Source organism: Aegilops tauschii, chromosome 2 (assembly GCF_002575655.3).
Source record: "Aegilops tauschii subsp. strangulata cultivar AL8/78 chromosome 2, Aet v6.0, whole genome shotgun sequence".
NCBI classification, from domain to species: Eukaryota; Viridiplantae; Streptophyta; class Magnoliopsida; order Poales; family Poaceae; genus Aegilops; species Aegilops tauschii.
Window position 1 is genome coordinate 447,143,617 of NC_053036.3, and position 15,613 is coordinate 447,159,229.

The 15,613-nt window shown below is 43.2% G+C and overlaps 2 long non-coding RNA genes across 2 annotated transcripts; both read left to right on the forward strand.

Annotated features, from left to right (window-relative positions):
- The first annotated feature begins 2,588 nt into the window (after positions 1 to 2,588).
- LOC141041719 (uncharacterized) lies at positions 2,589 to 3,867 on the forward strand. The gene is made up of 3 exons (XR_012203000.1): positions 2,589 to 2,752; positions 3,037 to 3,249; positions 3,544 to 3,867. It is a non-coding gene; the product is annotated as an uncharacterized lncRNA (long non-coding RNA).
- Positions 3,868 to 3,915: 48 nt separating this feature from the next.
- LOC109754342 (uncharacterized) lies at positions 3,916 to 6,141 on the forward strand. Its single transcript, XR_006670370.2, has 3 exons — positions 3,916 to 4,464; positions 4,863 to 5,041; positions 5,385 to 6,141. It is a non-coding gene; the product is annotated as an uncharacterized lncRNA (long non-coding RNA).
- The last annotated feature ends 9,472 nt before the right edge of the window (positions 6,142 to 15,613 follow it).

Below are 15,613 nucleotides of genomic sequence, written 5' to 3' on the forward strand. Positions count from 1 at the left end.
GGCGTATGGGCACATGGGTGGTGGCCTTTTGTGATTAGATTCATTCGTCGGTTACACAAGGGGAAGCGGAAGGGAAAAGCAAATGATTTTTTGTGATTAAATTCATTCTTCAGTCATGGAAGGGGAAGCAAAGGGAATGAAGGATTATTTTTTTACATCAAAAGGACTTCTTTTCCGGGAAAAAAACACAACTTTATTAATTGAGAATATCGTTACATCGTTTATAATAAAAGGTACAATCTCATCCATGGCTCCTCAAACCAGTTCCTAGTTGATGAAAATTTCGTTAACCTAGCAAGTTCATGAGTGACCTTATTCACCTCCCTATTATCTCTACCTTAATCCATATATATACCCTTTTTTTAGGGAATGTCATCATGGCTTACTTTATTAATCAAACTAGATGAAATCATGTGCGTTGCTGCGGGATATTTGGTTAATAATTTGTTAGAGATTGCATCAAGTGATAACGAGATTATTTTGACAATTAAGTAGGTTGCTATCTTGTGAATCAAAACTAAAGTATAGCTCATGAACAATCAACAAATTTAGTTGTTTACAGAACTAAAAATAATAGTTACGTCTATAATGATCAAACAAAAGGGGTTTCTTGCTGTGCAATTTTCTTCCTGAAATATGTGTGAACCAAATCCATACATAAAAACACTGACCCTGAACCGCTCTTTCTTATCTGGTTTTGGCTTAGTAGTACAACATCTTAATCAAGAATGAACTTGGTCAGTCAGCTTCTTTTTGGTTGGACTCAAATAAGCCAAATATGTTGATAACATGAATAAAAAGAGAAACTACAACTCTTTGGTGTAATTAGAATAGACACATAACTTAAGAAGAAAAAACATTATCTGCAGGCTGTAGAAAAAAGAAAATACAACATGAACCGATAAATTATGTGCACTTTTAGGTTACTCTTTGCATGTGGTGACTTAAGACGCCATCAGAGTAAAATCAATATCATCTTAGTAGCTCAATGCTACCTATCGGCACTGGAGATTGCCAATAGTTTGCAAGCATCGTTATCAGAAGACAGTGAACTGAGATACTAATATTGTATGGCCATGCAGGTGCAGCTAACATTGTCAGGGCATAACATCTAAACCTCCATCCCTCCTTAAAAAACATATACATGAAGTCAAATTAAGAAGTATTTTATGAAATGCAAAAGAATGGGAAACATGCTTAACAAAAGTATATAGAGTAATCGAAAATGCATAGGAGCACTTGGCGACGCACCCCTATGATATCTCGCCATTGAAGAAGCATAGGGATCCGTGTCGTTATATTAGTTTGGGTATATTCTTTAGTTTAGGTCCATGTATACATTCCTTTAAGTAAAGTTTATGTTTTTATCCTTCTGCGCACTCTTAATGGTCTCTGAGGATAATAAATGCGTTATTGTGGATGGCTTGAATGACATGTGACAGAGGCCCCACATGCATGCGAATTTTGTTGAGCCTCATGTGTATAGGTTGTCTGACTAGTGACTAATTAATAAGAAAAATTCTTTAACAGGTAGTATGCTTTTATCAAGTTTTAAAATATCATTTCAACTTTTGAAAAAAATATGTTTAGTGGATTTAAATCATTTCCAAGATTTAGGAAAATGCGGAACCAAGTTCCGTGAAATTATGTGTGTTTCTATAAAAGCTGAGAATCTCATCCCAGAAAAGAGAAGTAAATGATGGATTTTATGGTTATAAGATTTTAATTCCTTGAAAAGTCATGGTACAAATTCCACAAAACTATGTCTTTCTAGGAAAATCAAAATCTTACTATACTAATTCCTGGCGAATTATGTAAAAATATTGAGGGAGCTTTCATTATATTCCTTGTTGTTTGCTTTTACTAAAAACACAAAAACTTCATGATAATAATTTTAAGAAATTTTATTATACTAATCTCAAGACTTATCTTATACTCCCTTCGTTCCGAAATATAAGTCTTTTTAGACATTTCCAATAGACTACGACATACGGATGTATGTAGACATATTTTAGAGTGTAGATTCACTCATTTTGCTCCGTATGTAGTCACCTATTGAAATCTCTAGAAAGACTTATATTTGGGAACGGAGGGAGTATGTTATTAGTCACATTGGCTGTCGGTTTTGTACCGTGCATTTCACCCGGCGAGAGATCATAAAGCGCCATACAAAATTATTTGTGTTACAACCACATCCACTTTCCCCATCACCTACTTTTTCACAACCAACGTTTAAATCAGACACTGTTTCACAATTCACACCCTACAATCAATGCGATGTCCAAAAGTCATCCATTAAGTCTTTGTTTTGGAAACTTTACAGACCAATTAACACTGTGGACCCACCATGCTGCCATATTAAGAACAGTAAAACTGAGCCTAAACCGAGCTCTCTCACGCCCCCAGCGATTTCGGCCGTCGGATTATGCATTTAGATCGTTTCTCACCGTCAGATCACGTTTCAGCGCCAGATTACCGCGACTGGGCCGCCTGTCCTGATGGGCAGCTATTCTGGAGACTTTTTTGAAGGCCTGTCTTTGATTGGGCCTCAACGGCCCATTTATCATCTGCAGCCGAGGAGGCGAAGCTAGCGAGGGAACCGGTGGTCGACGGGATCCAGCGGATGCCAGCCGCGCAAGAGGGATCTAGCTCAAGGGAGCCGATGAGACGCGTGCGGGGCAACCGGCGGTCCGGGGGATCCAGCCAAGGCGAGGCGTCTGAGGGGATCCGGCGCTCGAGCGGCTGCCTCCAGGTCAGTTCGCTCATCTTCCCTCCCCTTCTCTCTCAGGTCCTGAAGGCGGCAGCGGCAACGAGCCGGCGACGCCTCCGCTGAGGTTGCGGCGATGGAACCCGCGCGAGGTGGTGCTGGGCGGGGCGAGCGTGCGGCATGGGCCGCTGGCCTTTGGAACACATATCTACATCCATAGCTCTGGCGGCGACGGCGGCGGTAGCGGATGACGTCTCATCCTGCTCCTAGCCGGCGATGGTGGATCAACGCCTATTCTAATTTAACCCTCCTCTCTTCTTCTTGTACAGGGTATGGACAGGTGCAAACTGTTCTTGTGTACACATCAGTCAGCTATTCACATATAAGAAATCATTTCGTTAAAAGGTGCACGCATCCCAAGCGAACACGGAGTGAAAAACTGGGAGGAGAATATAGACGCATCTTAGCCAGTTGGCTCGTGTTTGGGGATCAGTGCAAGTTTAATCGGAATGATTTTCAATGTCTCAATACAGCAGCCGTGAGTATGTATACACGGTTTCAACCTGTCCAAGAGTCCATACACATTTAAGGCAGGGTGCACATGTCCGTACAAAATCGGGCACTGATTCATTTATGAACTTTCTAGAAGCCATTTATTAGCTGGACTCTCAGAATGCATCTACAGCAATAATACTTTTATTATGTGCGCAGCCGTCGCATGCCTACATCACAAACCAAACATATATCTTTTCAAATCATTTGTTGATTCATCTCTGCCGTCAGTTATTTGTAGTTTGATTTGGTAACAATGACGAGAAGTTGTAATCCTCTTTCAGGCACCAGTTCAGTACACGTTGGAAGAAGGTTTGGAGAGACCGACCCCATGTGTCAACTACAGTATGTTCGACGAAATGTGGAGCGTGGTTTTAAATGGAGATTCTTGGTATCACGTGTCAGGACGTAAGTCACTAGGAAAGGAAAAGGGTGACGAGTTAACAGCTTCCTGTGCAACGGAAGCGTGAAATGATGTCGTGAAATCTCACGATTAGCCTGTTGCGATTCAAGATTAGAGAAGTGACAGTATGTATCTTTCTAATGAATGAATACAAAGGAATTCCGCTCAGCGTATTATTCTGTGTTTTTATGTCACGCATAGTAGTTAATCAAATGATGTGTTAATTTGAGAAATGATTTGCATGGACAACAAGCTTTCTTCAACGAATCAACGTAGGCCGATGAAAACTCGTGGAGTACCACATGCATGGTAAAGTTGTGCGCTGAGGGTCCCACATGCATGCATGCAATTTCTGAACACAAGTTACTCCTAATTCATTAATGCTTTGCGTGTCTGGGATAGATATGTCAACATGATGATCCCGTCGTTGATGATGAACATGTCACTCCCACTCCAAATCAGCCTATTGTTCACCCAGTTGGAATCTCGCACGTGACAGAGTTAGGCGGGGGATTAATAAACCCGACAGGTTAATTGAAGAGTGCAATATTGTTTCTTTTGCTTTATCTGTTGCAGAAGAAATTGAAGGTAATGCTGAGCCTTTTTCGTATTCCGAGGCTATTATTTCTGGTGATAATAATAAGTGGATGACCGCTATGCATGATGAGATGGAATCACTTGAAAAGAATGGCACTTGGGATTTAGTAAGATTACCTAGAGAGAAGAAACCTATTCATTGCAAGTGGGTTTTCAAGAGGAAAGAAGGTGTTTCTCCTAATGATGAGACAAGATATAAAGCAAGGTTAGTTGCTAAAGGTTAAGTATTTTCTCCTGTTGTGAAGCATAGCTCTATTCGCACTTTATTTAGTATTGTTGCCATGCATGATTTTGAGCTTGAATACTTGGATGTTAAAACTGCATTTTTACATGGAGAATTAGAAGAGGATATTTATATGGAACAACCTGAAGGTTTTGTTATTCCTGGAAAAGAAAAGCTTGTCTGTAAGTTAAAGAAATCTCTTTATGGATTGAAGCAATCCCTAATACAGTGATACAAGAGATTTGACAACTTTATGCTCTCTCAAGGTTTCAAAAGGTCTAATTATGATAGTTGTGTTTATTTGAAAACTGTCAATGGTTCAACTATTTATTTGCTCCTTTATGTTGATGATATGCTAATTGCTGCAAAGTGTATGTCAGAGATTAATGACCTAAAGAAGCAATTGAGTAATGAATTTGAGATGAAGGATTTGGGTGCAGCAAAGACAATACTTGGCATGGAAATATCCAGAGATAGACCATCTGGAAAAGTATATCTAAGTCAGAAGGGATATATTGATAAAGTTCTTCGTCGTTTTAATATGCATAATGCCAAGCCGGTAAGTACCCCGTTAGCTACACACTTCAAATTATCATCACCTTTATGTCCTAAGTCAGATGCCGATATTGAGTACATGTCTAGAGTTCCCTATTCAAGTGTAGTTGGTTCACTTATGTATGCCATGGTTTTTTCTCGTCCGGATTTATCATATGCTTTGAGTGTTGTCAGTAGATACAGGGCTAATCCTGGAAAGGAGCATTGGAAAGCAGTTTAGTAGATTTTCATATACCTGCGTGGTACTTCTAATGCTTATTTACAATTTGGGAAAACTGGAGATGGACTTGTTGGATTTATTGATTATGATTTTGCTGGTGATTTTGATAAGAGAAGATCACTCACAGGTTATGTTTTCACCATTGGTGGTTGTGCTGTGAGTTGGAGAGCAACTTTGCAGTCTATTGTGGCTTGTTCCACTACTGATGCCGAGTATATGGCTATTTCTGAGACATGCAAAGAAGCTATCTGGTTGAGAGGTTTGTACGCTGAGCTTTGTGGAGATTCATATTGCCCTACCGTATTTAGTGACAGTCAAAGTGCTATATATCTTACAAAGAATCCAATGTATCATGAGAGAACAAAGCACATTGATGTCAGATATCACTATATTCGAGATGTTGTTGCTGAAGGTGATTTGAAGGTATGCAAGATAAGTACTCATGATAATCCAGCTGATATGATGACAAAGCCAGTTCTTACCAATAAGTTTGAGCTTTGCTCAGGCTTAGTTGGTATTTCTCACTAGTCCGATGGACTTTGACGCACAAGGTGTTTATGCTGATTTGGATGGAGTTATTCACTTCCTTCGACTACTGGAGGGAATTGGGATCAAGGTGGAGATTGTTAAATTGTGATCCAAATTCTAGTACCATATTGGACTAGACGTAGTACATACGGTGTGGGCCTTTGCGTTGGTACCGACACGTACGAGTACAACTCGTTTACTTATCCTCCAAGGACTCTTATGTATTGCCCTCATATATACCCCATGTAGTCGCACCTAAAGACGGTCTGTCGTCTCGTGCTTGTAATACTCCTCCTCATAGTGATTGCGCCTTCTTGTGTGCGTGGTTTTCTCCCGCAAGGGTTTCCACGTAAAAATCCGTGTCTTTCTGTCTCGTTTATTTCTCGTTATTATCTAACATCAACGGTGAAAATGTTTGAAACATAGTGTGCATCCGCTTTTTACTAACTTTAAGCACTAGGTGTCATGCAATGAAAATGAAAAAGTCTTCTCCACTATAAATCAAGAGTTCAGTTTACCGCGGATGGATCGTTTGTCGCGGATGATAAAGCGGGAGCTGGTATGATTCTTCGAGACTCAAGGGGTGAGATCATTTTTTCGTGCTGCAGGGTGTTATACTCCTGTAGAGATGTTGTTGAAGCTGAATTATGTGCGATTATGGAAGGTGTGTCGCTTGCCATACAGAGATCAGAGTTGCCCATTGCTATTGAATCGGATTCAACCTTGGCCGTATCTACGATAAGCTCTGGCGAAGTTGATTGCTCAGTTTATGCCTCCTTGGTGAATGAAATAAAGATTGCTGTTGCGTCTGACACAAACTTGTATTACTCATGTTTTGAGAGCCCAGAATAAAGCTAGTGATAGTTTGGCTAGGTTTGCTCGAGTGGAGGGGCGGACTATGACCTGGCTGGGATCTGGGCCAGATGAGGTCATGGGTATTTCCCTTGATGATTGTAAAGACATTATTATTTGAGTAATACAAGCGATTTCGCAAAAAAAATATCAAGAGTTCAGTTCACTATAGGGAACTTTGAACTCATGATTGTTTTATATTATTGTAAAAAAAGAGTGCGCATTAAGCAACCATCGTCTGTGGAGAAAAAAAAGATGGGAGACTAAGGAGCGTGATGCATTCAATTGAAGCCTTGGTTGTTGGACGTTAGCAGTTAAGTACTACGATGCATGCACACCATGTCAGAAGTCAGAACAGGGATGACACTATACATCATTTAATACGAAACCCGTCGGAGTGCTATACATGGCAAAAAATCATCCAATACATAAAAAGCTAATATAGTGGATAGAATCCCGAGGCAATTGAATGAGCAAGATTACAATGAGCGTAGTCGCTAGGTGCTCCAAAGCATTTTCGCATCTTAAGGATATACATGATAACCGTTTTTGAAGTACAGGGATGTTCATATGTGTCGTGATTTCTGCAAAGAAAAAGGTGGAAGAAATGATGGTAAGATAGCTAAGGCCATAGGTGCATATGTGCCACGAATGTGCAACGTCTCCGGTACCAGCTAGGCCAGCACTCTCACATGCAGGCTGAAGGAAATATGCCCTAGAGGGAATAATAAAGTTGTTATTTATATTTCCTTATATCATGATAAATGTTTATTATTCATGCTAGAATTATATTAACCGGAAACCTAGTACATGTGTGAATACATAGACAAGACAGAGTGTCCCTAGTATGCCTCTACTTGACTAGCTCGTTAATCAAAGATGGCTAAGTTTCTTGACCATAGACATGTGTTGTCATTTGATGAACGGGATCACACGATTAGAGAATGATGTGATGGAAAAGACCCATCCGTTAGCTTAGCATAATGATCGTTAAGTTTTATTGCTATTGCTTTCTTCATGACTTATACATATTCCTCTGACTATGAGATTATGCAACTGCCGAATACCGGAGGAACACCTTGTGTGCTATCAAACATCACAACATAACTGGGTGATTATAAAGATGCTCTATAAGTGTCTCCGATGGTGTTTGTTGGGTTAGCATAGATCAAGATTAGGATTTGTCACTCCGAGTATCGAAGAGGTATCTCTGGGCCCTCTCGGTAATGCACATCGCTATAAGCCTTGCAAGCAATGTGACTAATGAGTTAGTTACGGGATGATGCATTACGGAACGAGTAAAGAGACTTGCCGGTAACGAGATTGAACTAGGTATGATGATACCCACGATCGAATCTGGGGCAAGTAACATACAGATGACAAAGGGAATAACGTATGTTGTTATTGCGGTTTGACCGATAAAGATCTTCGTAGAATATGTAGGAACCAATATGAGCATCCAGGTTCCGTTGTTGATTATTGACCGGAAATGTGTCTCGGTCATGTCTACATAGTTCTCGAACCCGTAGGGTCCGCACGCTTAACGTTCGATGACGATTTGTATTATGAGTTATGTGTTTTGGTGACTGAAATTTGTTCGGAGTCCCGGGTGAGATCACGGACATGACGAGGAGTCTCGAAATGGTCGAGAGGTAAAGATTCATATATTGGAAGGTAGTATTCGGACATCAGAATGGTTTCGAGTGGTTTGGGTATTTTTACCGGAGTACCGAGGGGTTACCGGAACCCCCGGGGGGAATTAATGGGCCTTCATGGGCCTTAGTGGAGAGAGAGGAGGGCCGCAAGGGGTGGCCGCGCCCCCCCATGGCAGTCCGAATTGGACTAGGGAGGGGGCAGCGCCCCCCTTTCCCTCTCCCTCTCCCTCTGCTTCCTTTTCCCTCCGGTGAAGAAAGGAAAAGAGGGGGGGGGCGAATCCTAGTAGGACTCCCCCCTTGGCGCGCCCCCTCCTGGCTGGCTGCCTCCTCCTCCCCTCCTTTATATACGGGGAGAGGGGCACCCCAAAGGCACATCAATTGTTCTCTTAGCCGTGTGCGGTGCCCCTCCTCCATAGTTTACTCCTCCGGTCATAGCATCGTAGTGCTTAGGCGAAGCCCTGCACGGATCACATCACCATCACCGTCACCACGTCATCGTGCTGACGGAACTCTCCCTCGACCCTCTGCTGGATCAAGAGTTCAAGGGACGTCATCGAGCTGAACGTGTGCTGAACTCGGAGGTGCCGTACGTTCGGTACTAAGATCGGTTGGATCGTGAAGATGTTCTACTACATCATCAACCGCGTTAAACTAACGCTTCGTGTTTCGGTCTACTAGGGTACGTGGAGACACTCTCCCCCTCTCATTGCTATGCATCTCCTAGATAGATCTTGCGTGATCGTAGGATTTTTTTTGAAATTGCATGCTACGTTCCCCAACACAGGCAGCATACATGAATTACACACCACCAAATGCCCTGAAGGACCACACCACGCATTTTGACAAGTGTTAATCTCCAAAATAGAGGTATTCAAAGTTTCAAACATACATTTAAAAGTAAGCTCCCTCTTATTACTTGCACAAAGAATCTTCTTCTGATTAAATGTTGACATCATCCAAAATGCCATGACGAAATTTTTGAATAAAACGCCTTTGACAAAATAAATTATGGGATCTCTCACCTTATCAAACTCTGGATGCTCACGATTGAGCTCGGTTGTAAAAGGGGCCATCCGTCATTGCAGCTGCAGCAGGGGTTAGATGTCTGTTCACTGTTACCCCGGGGCCTCGTCCGTACCAGTGAAGCACTGTGAGCGGCCGTGGGCGTTGGTCCTATGAGCTGCGGACATGGGAGGGGGCGTAGGGGTCGATTGCCATAGACTGTACCATGTCGCCACCAAGCCCAGACCTTCTGGCAGGGAGCGCAACGCTGTTGCTGTCGGTCTGTGCTTCGTGTGGAGGTAGACATTGTCGATAGTGGGATGGCTCGGGCGTGTACCTCGTGTTGAACTGGGGCACCGTTGTTGCTGGTGGTATTTCTGATGGAGAATCACTGGGTGTGGTGCCTTCACCGCTGATGTGGTCATCGACCATCATTGTTTCCTTGGATGACCCTTCCGCCATGAGGACATTGACACGTACGATGGTGATCAGATTTTTGCGTGCAGCCAAATCTCCTTGTTGCCAATTTATGCATGCGGACTTGCGGAGGCGTCTCGAATCCTCGATTTCATGTTTCCTACTGCACTACCTCATGGATCTGGAGGAGGCGAAGCATGTGCCTTGCTGGTGCTTGCAGTGGAGGATGGATGAGGCGGCCGGTGGTATGAAACTGCAGGAGAAGCAGAGTGGGGTTGGGTGGGTTGGAGGAGATGCAGAGAGATGTGCGGAGCGGAGGGGAGGGGAGGAGACGATGATGCATTGAAGCATTGGGTGGGGAGAGGTGATGATATAATGAATGCATACAGGAGGTGGAAACGGAAAGCATACGGTTGGCCTTCTTCTTCTTATAGGAGACCGTTGGACTTCGGTCGGTAGTTTATAAGTCTATATAAATAAAACGGAGGACGCTGCAACACCTCTATGTCAATAGAAATTGGTAAAATAAATAAAACAATTGGTGATGTGGAGGATTGCTGAGGTGGAGTAGTTGCATGTCAAGAGAAATAGGTTAGTGGGGATCATCTATTTAGGTATTATAGATAAGCACACTTACATCGTTCACCAGATATTTAGTAAGAAAAGAAGGGTGATCATCTACCCAATTACAAGATAAATGATTTTCATAACTATGTTTTGCCATCTCATGTGCGACACCATTGGCCTCCCGGTGACAGTGCGAGTACTGAACTGTTCCTATTTCCGTCACCAGATCAATACAATCCGCATAAACTGCAGCTTCTTCATTCCACCATATTTGTCCTCCCTTGCAAGCTTCAATCACCTCTAAACAATCAGATTCAACAATTACTTGGTGATAGCCCAAAGATGTCACCCGTTCAAGGCCTTTTTGCATTGCCAGTGCTTCCATCATCGTGGCCGATGACGAGTGTAAATTGTCACCCAAGATGCAAAATATTACCCACCAATACCACCTAGAAGTGATAAAAAAACGTCTTACATAGGGGGGTCCCCGCCTGGGCCGGCCTATGTAGTACGGACCTCATATACTGCACTCTGCACGCTGGGACAAGACGCAGCATGACTGTTTTGGGCCGGCCCATGTTCAGTCGGCCTGTTTTTAAATTTTTGTTTTTTGTTTTTAGTTTTTGTTGTTTTCACTTTAAACATTTTGGGACTTCAAAAAACTTTAGAAAATTAAGAAAATGAGAATTTTGAAAGAAAATATTTAACAAATCATAAAATGTTTGTGGATTAAAAAAATACAATTTTGTAAAAAAAATGTTTGTTTATTCAAAAAAAGTCAAAATTTTGAAAACAAATGTTGGAGAAATGAAAAAAACGCTCATGATTTTAAAAGATTCATGTATTAAAATATGATAATTAAATTGAATGAAATTTTGCCAATTCAAATAATGTTCATGAAACGAAAAATATCCTAATTTTTTTAAAAAAATTGTGACTTACAAAATATTTTATTCATTCATAAAATGTTCATGTATTTCAGAAAATGTTTATTAAATAAAGCAATCATGAATATAAAAAAAAATCCATCAATTTCCGAAAAGAATGTTCGCCGATTCAAGAAAGATGTTTTAAAAAAGGGAAACATTTTTAAACAAAATGTTTGCAAATAGTATAAAAGGTTCATGAATTCAAAAAAATATTCTTGATTTTAGAAAATATCCGGAATTTTTTAAAAGTGTAAACAAATTTAAAAAATGTTCACAATTTGAAAAATGTTCATGAGTTTTAAAAAGTTTTCATAATTTCACGAAATTGAGAGTGATAGTGTATATCGGTGATGCAGAAAAATGTGGTCATGACCATTGAAAATTATGATTTTTTTTTCCGTTGCAACGCACATGCCCTTTTACTAATCTCTACCTCTACCCCTAATAATAAAGCAAATTGTGCTTCTGATCGTCCTTCTAAATACTACCCCGAAAGTCGCTATAAATTACCCACTATGCCACCCGTAAGTGAACAAAACAATTTAGTTTTTATTTCAAAATCGCTGTGCGCTTTGATTATTATAGTGCGTTAGCCGCACATAACACAAGTAGAGACTTAATGTAGTGACAAGGACCTTAGCGTTCCAGATTGGAGACCAGAGTTCGATCCTAGGATCCACCCTTTTCTCTCTTCTTTTCTTTCTTAATTAATGCAAGCACACCTCCTCCTCCCCGCATGTGTATGGGCTGGCCCATGCGTGATGCCCCTATTTTTTATTTCGTTTTTTGCCTTTTATTGTTATTATTATTTTTTTCTGTTTAAAATTTTCCTTTTTAAATTAATTTGAGATTTTAAAAATTCCGGATTAAAAAAAGTTGTAAGTTTATTTATTTAGAAATAGTAAAATGTTCGTGAATTTAAAGATGTGTATTCAAAACATATTCAGGGATTTGGAAATAATGTCCATGAAATTTTAGAAAATGTTCATAAAAATTCAAACAGATCCGTAAGTAACGACCAAAACAAACCATCGCTTACATAGAGTTATGAATACATATTCCAGAATTTGGAAATTATATCCATGAAATTTTAGAAAATGTTCATAAAAATTCAAACAGATCTGTAAATAACGAACAAAACAAACCATCGCTTGTTGGGAAACGTAGTAGAAAACAAAAAAAATCGCACCTACGATCACCAAGATTAATATGAAGATGCATAACGGGTTGGGATCAACGATCGTTACCAACTCCGGAGTGGAGTGGAAGAAGAAGAGTCGATGTAGATCGTGCTCGGAGTCCCTCGAATGTTGATGACAATCCCGCGAACCGCCCTTGAACTATCCCTCGAACTGAAGACCGAAATTACGACCTCTCTACTTGGTTGCAAGCGTACGGTCTTCACGATCCGGCAGCGCTTCGCCGTCCAGAGCTAATAGTCGCCAAAGTGTACGGGTTCGGTGAATATCGGGTAATACCGGGTATTACCGATTAAATATATATAGGTGTAAAATGTTTCGAGAGGTTCCGGAAGCGTTTCGGGGTCACTGGAAGGGTTTCGGGGTCACCGGAAGGGTTTCGGTGAATATTAATGAAACTATTTCATGAATATATTCTCATCACTCCCATTCCACTAACACTCAGCAGATTGCGATTACCTTAAGCTTGTGACCCCATAGGTCCGGTAAAGCATAGACATGAATGAAACTCCTTCGTTCAATGACTGATAGCGGAACTGTGGACATCCATATCGGTTGAGGGAGTCCTGGACTAAGGGGTCCTCGGGCGTCCGGCCTGTTACCTATGGGCCGGACTGATAGGCTATGAAGACATGAAGGCCGAAGACTGTACCCGTGTCCGGATTGGACTCTACTTGGCGTGGAAGGCAAGCTTGGCGACCGAAGATTCCTTCTTATGTAACCGACTCTATGTAAACCCTAGATCCCCCCGGTGTCTATATAAACCGGAGGGGTTAGTCCGGAAAGGACACACATTGCCATATTCACATAGGCCAGACTTCTAGGGTTTAGCCATTACGGTCTCGTGGTAGATCAACTCTTGTAACACTCATATTCATCAAGATCAATCAAGCAGGAAGTAGGGTATTACCTCCATAGAGAGGGCCCAAACCTGGGTAAACATCGTGTCCCCATCTCCTGTTACCATCGATCCTAGATGCACAGTTCGGGACCCCCTACCCGAGATCCACCGGTTTTGACACCGACATTGGTGCTTTCATTGAGAGTTCCACTGTGCCGTCGACAAAAGGTTTGATGGCCCCTTCAATCGTCGATAATGACGCTGTCCAAGGAAGAACCTTCCTCCCCGGACAGATCTTTGTGTTCGGCGGCTTTGTACTGCGGGCCAACTCACTTGGCCGTCTGGAGCAGGTCGATAGCTACGCCCCTTGCCACCAGGTCAGATTTAGAAGCTTGAACTACATCGCGGATACCCGTGGAGACTCGATCTTCAATGGGTTTGAAACCGCCACGATCGCTCCCCCTCGTCCCGATGAACATGACTTATATCTGTTATCGGATTACATCCAGGAGATAGATCATGTCGCTGCAACGGCCTCAGAACCGAAGCAGATCGTGCCCTCCGAGGCCACAAAGTCCGCGGCGTTGGAGCCGCACACGGACTCGACATCCTGCAATGTTTGCGTCAATGGAACTTCGGACTCGTCTCCGGCTATACGTTCCGGACCAGGTACGCCTGGGGACACCGAGCTGGATCGGTTATCGATTTTCGAATTTAGCGCCGCAGACATCTTCCAGCATTCACCTTTGGGTGACGTGCTAAACTCTTTAAAGAACTTGTCCTTGGAGGAGAACTCACAGCCGAACTATGTTCGGTTTGAGCTAGAGGCGGATGACGAGGAATTTTGCTTCCCACCCGCCACCCACTTCATAGCCACTGTCGATGACTTAACCGACGTGCTTGATTATGGCTCCGAAGACATCGATGGTATGGACGACGATGCTGATAAGGAGCAAGGCCAAGACCCGCCATTTACTGGACGTTGGGCGGCCACCTCTTCGTACGACGTGTACATGGTTGATACACCTAAAGGATCTGGCGATGACAGAGAAGAGCCAGACGCAAATAAACCCTCTGAGACGCAGTCCAAGCGCTGGCGCCCCAAACGCCGTTCTAAGCCTCGTCGCTCAAAGGACGGCAACACTGGCACCGGAGAAAATAGTACTCCGGGCGACGCCGAAAACAATGAAGACCCTATCGGAGCTGCATCCGAACAGGAGGAACACGACAACGGGCAAGATAACCCTGATGAACAGGCCATAGAAGATAACTCGGAGGACGATAGTTACCGTCCACCCTCCGAGGAGGAGACAAGCCTCGGCAACGAAGACTTCATCGTGCCTGAGGATCCTCTGGAGCAGGAGCGCTTTAAGCTTCAGCTCATAGCCACTGCAAGGAGCGTAAAAAAGAAATAGCAGCAGCTTCAAGCTGAACAAGATCTGCTCGTCGACAGATGGACTGATGTCCTGGCAGCCGAAGAATACGGCCTTAAGCACCCAGCCAAGAGCTACCCGAAACGCAGACTGCTACCTCAATTCGATGAGGAGGCGCCGGAGAACATGTCTCCCTCGCATAATGCGGAACGACCACCACGTGGTCGAGACAGGGCGGCCGACCGGCCACCCCGCGGTCGGGATAAAGCGGCAACTCAGGCCGAACAGCAGCTTGCCGCACCGCCCCATAAAAATAGAGACGGAAGAGTTCGGGGTCATACGTACGACCTCCGGCAGACCCTGGACAGTAGAACAGGACATACAAGATCAATCTACGGATCGCGAGGACGTGCCTCAAGGCACGACGACGACGGCTACCTATTCGGACATGACAAACCTAACCACGCCCGGGCCGAATGCCGCAGACGGACTCCATGGGAGCTACGCCGCGATGCGGCCCGATGTAGAGGCGCCGCACACCCCCTCTGCTTCACAGATGAAGTACTGGATCATGAATTCCCCGAGGGATTCAAGCCCGTCAATATCGAATCATACGACGGCACAACCGATCCTGCAGTATGGATCGAGGATTTTATTCTCCATATCCATATGGCTCGAGGAGATGACCTCCACGCCATTAAATACCTCCCACTAAAGCTCAAAGGGCCAGCTCGGCACTGGCTTAACAGCCTGCGTGAAAATTCTATCGGCAGCTGGGAGGACTTGGAAGAAGCCTTCCTGGACAACTTCCAAGGAACCTATGTCCGGCCACCAGACGCCGATGAATTAAGCCACATAGTTCAACAACCCGGAGAATCAGCCAGAAAATTCTGGACTAGGTTCCTAACCAAAAAGAACCAGATCGTCGACTGTCCGGATGCCGAAGCCCTAGCGGCCTTTAAGCATAGCATCCGGGACAAATGGCTCGCCCGC